Genomic DNA, 6,606 nt, shown 5'->3' with positions numbered 1-6,606 from the left:
TTAGCCCAAAAAAAAATCAATTAGCCCACAAATCAAGTATCGTTTCATAATCAACAAATGACCCGACTTCTCTGCAAATTAGCCCACAAAAAAATATTTGTTGTTCCATCTCATCCATCCATCTTGACAATCATGAATCTATTTTTATCAGGAAAAGACCTTTCAAGAAATCTATGCGTTCTTATGAACTTAATTTAAACTTAACATAAATTTGAAAATTTTGTCCTTATTTGAATTTTTTTCGCATTTTTTAGTTTTGCGCTAAACTTTTGAGTTATTAATTCAGCTCGATGAGAGCAATTGGAAAAGTAAAAGTAAAAAAAATTTATTTTTCCTATTCCTCTCATCAAGCCGAATCAATAACTCACAAAAATTTGACGCAAAACTAACAAATTAGAAAAAAATTCAAATAAAGACAAAATTCTCAAATTTAAGTTAAGTTCATAAGAACGCAGTAAACCGTTAAAAATACTTTTAGCCGATGTTATCTCAACTATTCGCTGCTGAGTTCGAGTCCAAGCATGTCCTTGACAAGTATTAATTATTAAAACACGTCTTTACCGTCATTTTCTCTCGTAAAAAAAAACCAAACTTGACCTTCTCCTTGGGACTAATAGAGTCCTTTTCTAAACAACTACCAGGCCTTCAATTCCGTGACGGAACAATTCGGCGCGGTTACCGATTGCTCTTGACACCAGTCAAAACAACAAACAAACTACCGTCATCACCACGCAAGCAGATCACCAACCACAGGCGGGACCCACGCGCATCGAAGTGCACCGGCGTGCTCAAACCTCTTTAGCACCCAATAAATTTTCTCTTTGGTGGGTCCAGTTAGGATTCTTGCCATCGCCATTTTCTGATATTTAAGTGGGACCAGGTAATCTAATTCCAAAAATTCTCTAACTACGTCCAAAATCGCACACTCAAATACACACCTTCTTGGGGCATCTTCAATCCATCTCTATTTCTCCAAAATAGAAGATGGATGTGACACATTGAGAAGAAATTTTATAATTTATTCCTTTTTTTCTTCATTTTTTGTACTTTTTGGGAGAATTTTTGAGGGACCCACCGTCCTTTTTAGAGTTTGGTCCTCCAAAAGTAAATTTGGTCCTCTAAAAATGGAGAATCAAAAGCAAATTTGGAGTATAAAATTTCTCCAAACTCTAAAAATGTAACGCCCCGATTTTTCGGGGGCAAAATAAAATACTTTTTACGAAAATATTTCTAAATAAATAAATTATTTCAGAATAAAGGTTTATCTATTACAATCACAAGATAAATTTACTGATTTAAAATACATTAACTTCAGAGTTGACTCTAAGCTTGACACGAATCCCGAGCATACTCGATCTCCATCCCTGGTATTCTTCTTGTGTTTGACTGCTCCTCCATTGAATCTTGCGCCCTCTGGCAAATTAATCACCGAAGCAATCGATTTACCAGGATCCAGACGTATCCGTGAGTGATAAATCACCCAGTAGAATAATCCAACCCAACTACCCCTCTTACTATACAATTAGCACGCAGTAGGATAAATATGGTACGAAGAAGTAAAACAAAGATTTTTCACATAAATTTATTTAGAGCCCGTTCCAAAAACGAAATAAGAACTTATTTTTTGTGTAATAAGAACGCTTGTTTCGGAAAATAAGAAGGCTGCTACTTATTTTGGAAGAATTTATATAGGTACCGACCGGCCGAGGAGGGAAATCGTACTGGCAGCCACGTCGGGCTGTCTCCGGCCACCGGACGGCCGATCCGAGCCGTCCAAAAATTCTATAAAAAAAAACGAGGAGGCCCATGCGGGAATCAATGGCATCCGAGGTGTGTAGGGTGCTTGATCCGAGCACCCCTTTTCCTTGTAGGGTGCTTGATCATATATACACGAAAAAGGGGTGCTCGGATCAAGCACCCTACACAGCTCGGATGCCATTGATTCTCCCGGTGGCCCCCTCGTTTTTTTTTATAGAATTTTTGGATGGCTCAGATCGGCCTTCCGGTAGCCGGATACGGCCCGGCGTGGCCGCCAGTACGATTTCCCTCCGCTGGCGCCCATTATCATAACAACAGTCTTATTTTTTGTATAAGGCAATTTCAAGCTCAAAAATTATGTGTTTACGCAAATAATCTTCCTACCACTATGGATCTTGTTTGATAGATCTCATTGAGATCTTTAATACGGTGCAAAAAAAAATTGAACTTTTTTTTTTCATGTGCATTATTTGAGTTTGAAAATGTGAAAGAAAATTTTTATTAGAATTTTGTGGAATGACCCTTCTTATTTTTGAATGAGAAGTGGCAAAATAAGTACTTATTTTTTAAGAAAATTTTCGGAACGGAGCCTAATGAAGTCGTTTTCTAAACAACTAGCAGGCCTTCAATTCCGTGACGGAACAATTCGGCGCCGTTAGCGATTGCTCTGACACCAGTCAAAAGACTCAAAACAACAAACAAACTACCGTCATCACCACGTAAGCAGATCACCAACCACAAGCGGGACCCACGCGCATCGAAGTGCACCGGCGTGCTCAAACCTCTTTAGCACCCAATAAACTTTCTCTTTGGTGGGTCCAGTTAGGATTCTTCCCAGCGCCATTTTCTGATATTAAGTGGGACCCAGGTAATCTAATTCCAAAAATTTTATAACTACACCCAAAATCACACTCTCAAATATACATATTCTTACAAAATACAATGGTCCCACACACACTATCTGTGCAGTGTGTGTGGAACCCTTGTGTTTTATGAGAGAGTATGTGTTTGGGCGTGTGATTTTAGGTTCAAAAAGTACAAAAAGTGAAGAAAAAGTGGAATAAATTACAAAATCTCCCCTCAATGTGTTACATCTATCCTCTATTTTGTATGGATTGGAGATGCTCTTAAAGAAGGAAAAGTAGGGACAACATCATAACAAAATAGTACAGTAAAATATATGTAACTTGTGAATAGTGGCTCGTGTAAAGCTGCGAGCGACTGCAGCAAAAATAAAAATTTTGCAAAGTAGCGATGATGTATCGCACAGGGGTTTTTGCCTCCCCCGATGTGGGTGCTATTAGCGATTGCTCTGACACCAGTCAAAACAGCAAACAAACTACCGTCGTCACCACGTAAGCAGACCACCAACCACAGGCGGGACCCGCGCGCATCGAAGTGCACCGGCGTGCTCAAACCTCTTTACCCCCCAATAAATTTTCTCTTTGGTGGGTCCAGTTAGAATTCTTCCCATCGCCATTTTCTGATATTTAAGTGGGACCATGTATGGGTGTAAACGAGTCGAACCGAACCAAATATTGGCATGTTCGAGCTTAGCTCGATCAGAATTCATCTAGCTCGAGCTCAGCTCGAGTTCGAATCGAGCTAGAAAATCTTGGCTCGAGCTCGGCTAGACAAGAATGTACAAAGCTCGAGCTCGGCTCGTTAGTATTCGGTTTGGACTAAATGAGACGGCTCGGCTCTAATTCGAGCTCGAATTCGTCAACTTTTCAGCCTTAACATTGAAAAATGGCTAAACGAACCGAGTCGAACCTATATATTTTGAGTCGAGACGAACCTGTTCGTGAACATGTTCGAGCCCAGCCTTGCTAGGTTCGAGCTCGGCTCGTTTATCAAACGAGCCGCAAAATCGAGCTCGAGCTAGCTCATTTATCCTTCGAACCGAGCCTTTATCGAGCCGAACTCGCGAGCTGCTCAGCTCATTTACAACCCTTGACCCAGGTAACCTAATTCATGGGAAGAGAGCACTCTTTTTTTTCCTGGCTTATTTTAGTCAGTTTGAAAATAAATTTAATTTTCCAAGAATTTTTTTTTATTTGTTTCGTGAGAAATTCCAAGAAGTAAGAAGAAGAAGAGAACTAAATTTGAAAAAATTCATTGAAGTAGAGTAAGAAAACAAGCCAAAGTTTTTAAATTTGTTGCTTACTTTTTATTTTTTCTAATATTCTTCGGATTTATAAAATATATATGTATTTTGATTTACCTCACTATGTAATGATCTAAAAATATTGACTAAAGTTAAAAATTGGACTACTATTTAGAACAAAATCCAAGAATTAAGCACATGTTAAGAAAGAGAAAAGGGCCCTCGTGAGTCATGGGCCATGGCCAACCCTTAAGGTGTTTTCTTACATGACGTCGACGGAAACTTAACATCGATTAGTTTGGCGATTCAAGCCATGCTTTATGTAAGTTTTGATACGTTTATTATCAATGCAAAAAATTACACTGATCGATTTTTGATATTTATTTGAACTAAGCATTTTTTTTTGAACAAAATAAATAATCAGACTTCGGCCATTAATTTCACTTTGCAAATATGATTCGACGAAGCTTTTTATCGCTGCTCATTCAACTTAATTTAATAAAAGATAAACACAAAGAATCTTAGAAAATGAAAGAACCGAATTATTATAGGTAATTGTGGTAACTCCACTTTTGCAAGAAATGAAACTCAAGTCAACATGAAAAAAGATGTCAATTTCTGATTACAAAATTAGAAAAAAGAAAGGGTATTTTAATACTCCTTCAGTCCAGATTTGTTTGTCCAATCTCGGATTTTCAACTTATTAAGGAAATCAAATCTAATAAATTTACATAATCTCATCCATTGATTTTGAAATTGGACAATCAATTTAGGACATATATAAGTCAAAAATCTATCTTATAAAACAAGAGAGTCTTTAGGAATATTCCTAACAAAATATTCTCTCAATGGTTCGATTAATCTCAAACAAAAGTTTTATCTACTCATACAAACAAATCTAACGGTCCAGATTTCTCCCTCTTCATTCTCACAAATTAAGTTCTGGATGGCATGTTTCGTAAATAATGTGCAATCGTGGGCTTATAATTTGAAAGAAAAAAGGTCTACTTTCAAAATTTGAAACACACTTACCCACGTGGCTTACTATACTCATTCTCTCACTTTCCCCTTCTCCTCTCTCTCTGAAAACCCAATTGCCGCCATCAGCCAGCGACATCTCAGAGACTTCCATATGGATTATCTCTTATGCATATAGTATGTAGAATTGTTGAATTTGAAGAGAAAAAGAAACAACTTTGGTGGTAATTTCGTATATTCTGTTTAGTCAAAAATTTACATATTAATTAGTTTTTTTTGTAGCTAGCTTAAATGTATAGTTGGAAGAGTGCTGTAAACACGGATAATTCTCTTTCCTGTCACTGAGAAGAGGATCACAGATTACACACTAATGAATCGATTTAGTATTTGAGTCACTAGCTAGCAAGTGCTGTAGGCACGGGTAATTTCAACCGGGGTGCGTAGTGCCGTAAGCACAGACAAGTATTAGTGGACAAATCAATTGGGACGGAGGGAGTAACATGGAAAACAACTTCAAATGGCATTCGGAGTGGAGTACAATTAGTGTCCCACTTATACTTCCATACAAATGGACATGGTTTGATTTTCGTAAATATTTATTCACCTTCTCGAATTCTCGAGATAGAGTTAATTAGGATTAACAAATAAAAGGAGTAAAAAACAACTCCAAATGAAAAAGGAGTTTTTTTGATTTCCTTAATTGGCTTCAACCACACATCAATATTGAAATGGGACCAAAATAATCAACAAACTTAAAATGGGATAAGAGTTGGTGAGCTTGATCATTATGACTCAACTAGTGTAGGAAGTTTGCAGGTCACCGTCTCACCAACTTTCCTATCTCTCTCTCTCTCCAACAACTTTTCATATACTCCGTACTCTCTGCCCTCTCTCGGATGATGCTGTACAGTGATGTTTTACGCACTTTTGAGCCGTCAAATTATGCATTCGATTACTTGGATTTTATCTTGGCAATGAACGGCTCTCAATTGATGATTGGCAAGATAAAATTTGAGCCATCAAATACATAATCCGACAGCTCGAAGGTGTGCACCTCACTGCTAAGCACCAACCCTACATACTCCCTCCATTATCACTTTCAATTTTTTTTTTGTTATTTTTATCTTTTAATTTATAATATTTTTTTATGATTTTAAAATTTTGTATGATAAAATTAATTAAGATCCAACGAATAAAATTCATATTAGATATTTTTTAATATTATAAATTAAAATATATAAATTTTTTTTTAAAATGTTTAAAATAATAATATGAACACCCAATATGAAACGGAGGAAGTATTTATGTTTCAGAAAGTCTACACACACAGCAGATCTGTGCACAGATTGTGCACAGATTTTGTTGTGGGGCCCACCACGGGTCCCACACAAATCATCCGAGCCGTTCATTAAATGTAAAACATTTTTTCAAATGTTCCCGTAAAAAATAAGCTCAATCCAATACCTATAGGTGCTCGATCCAACCATATAACTTTTCATTATCCGAAAATCTGAATGAAAAGTTAAATGGTTGGATGAAACACCTATTGGTATCGGATTGAGCTTATTTTTTGCGGGAACTCTTGAAAAATTATTTTATATTTAATGAACGGCTCGGATGATTTGTGTGGGACCCGTGATGGGCCCCACAACGAAATCTGTGCACAATCTGTGCACAGATCTGCTGTGTATGTAGCAGGACTCTTTATGTTTTTTCTCCCTTCCTCTCTCTCTCTGTGTCCATTATGGGCATGTAGACAGAGA

Source organism: Rhododendron vialii, chromosome 8a, assembly GCF_030253575.1.
Source record: "Rhododendron vialii isolate Sample 1 chromosome 8a, ASM3025357v1".
Classification (NCBI taxonomy): domain Eukaryota; kingdom Viridiplantae; phylum Streptophyta; class Magnoliopsida; order Ericales; family Ericaceae; genus Rhododendron; species Rhododendron vialii.
The sequence above is the reverse complement of the archived record's forward strand: the minus strand, read 5'-3'. Positions refer to the sequence as shown.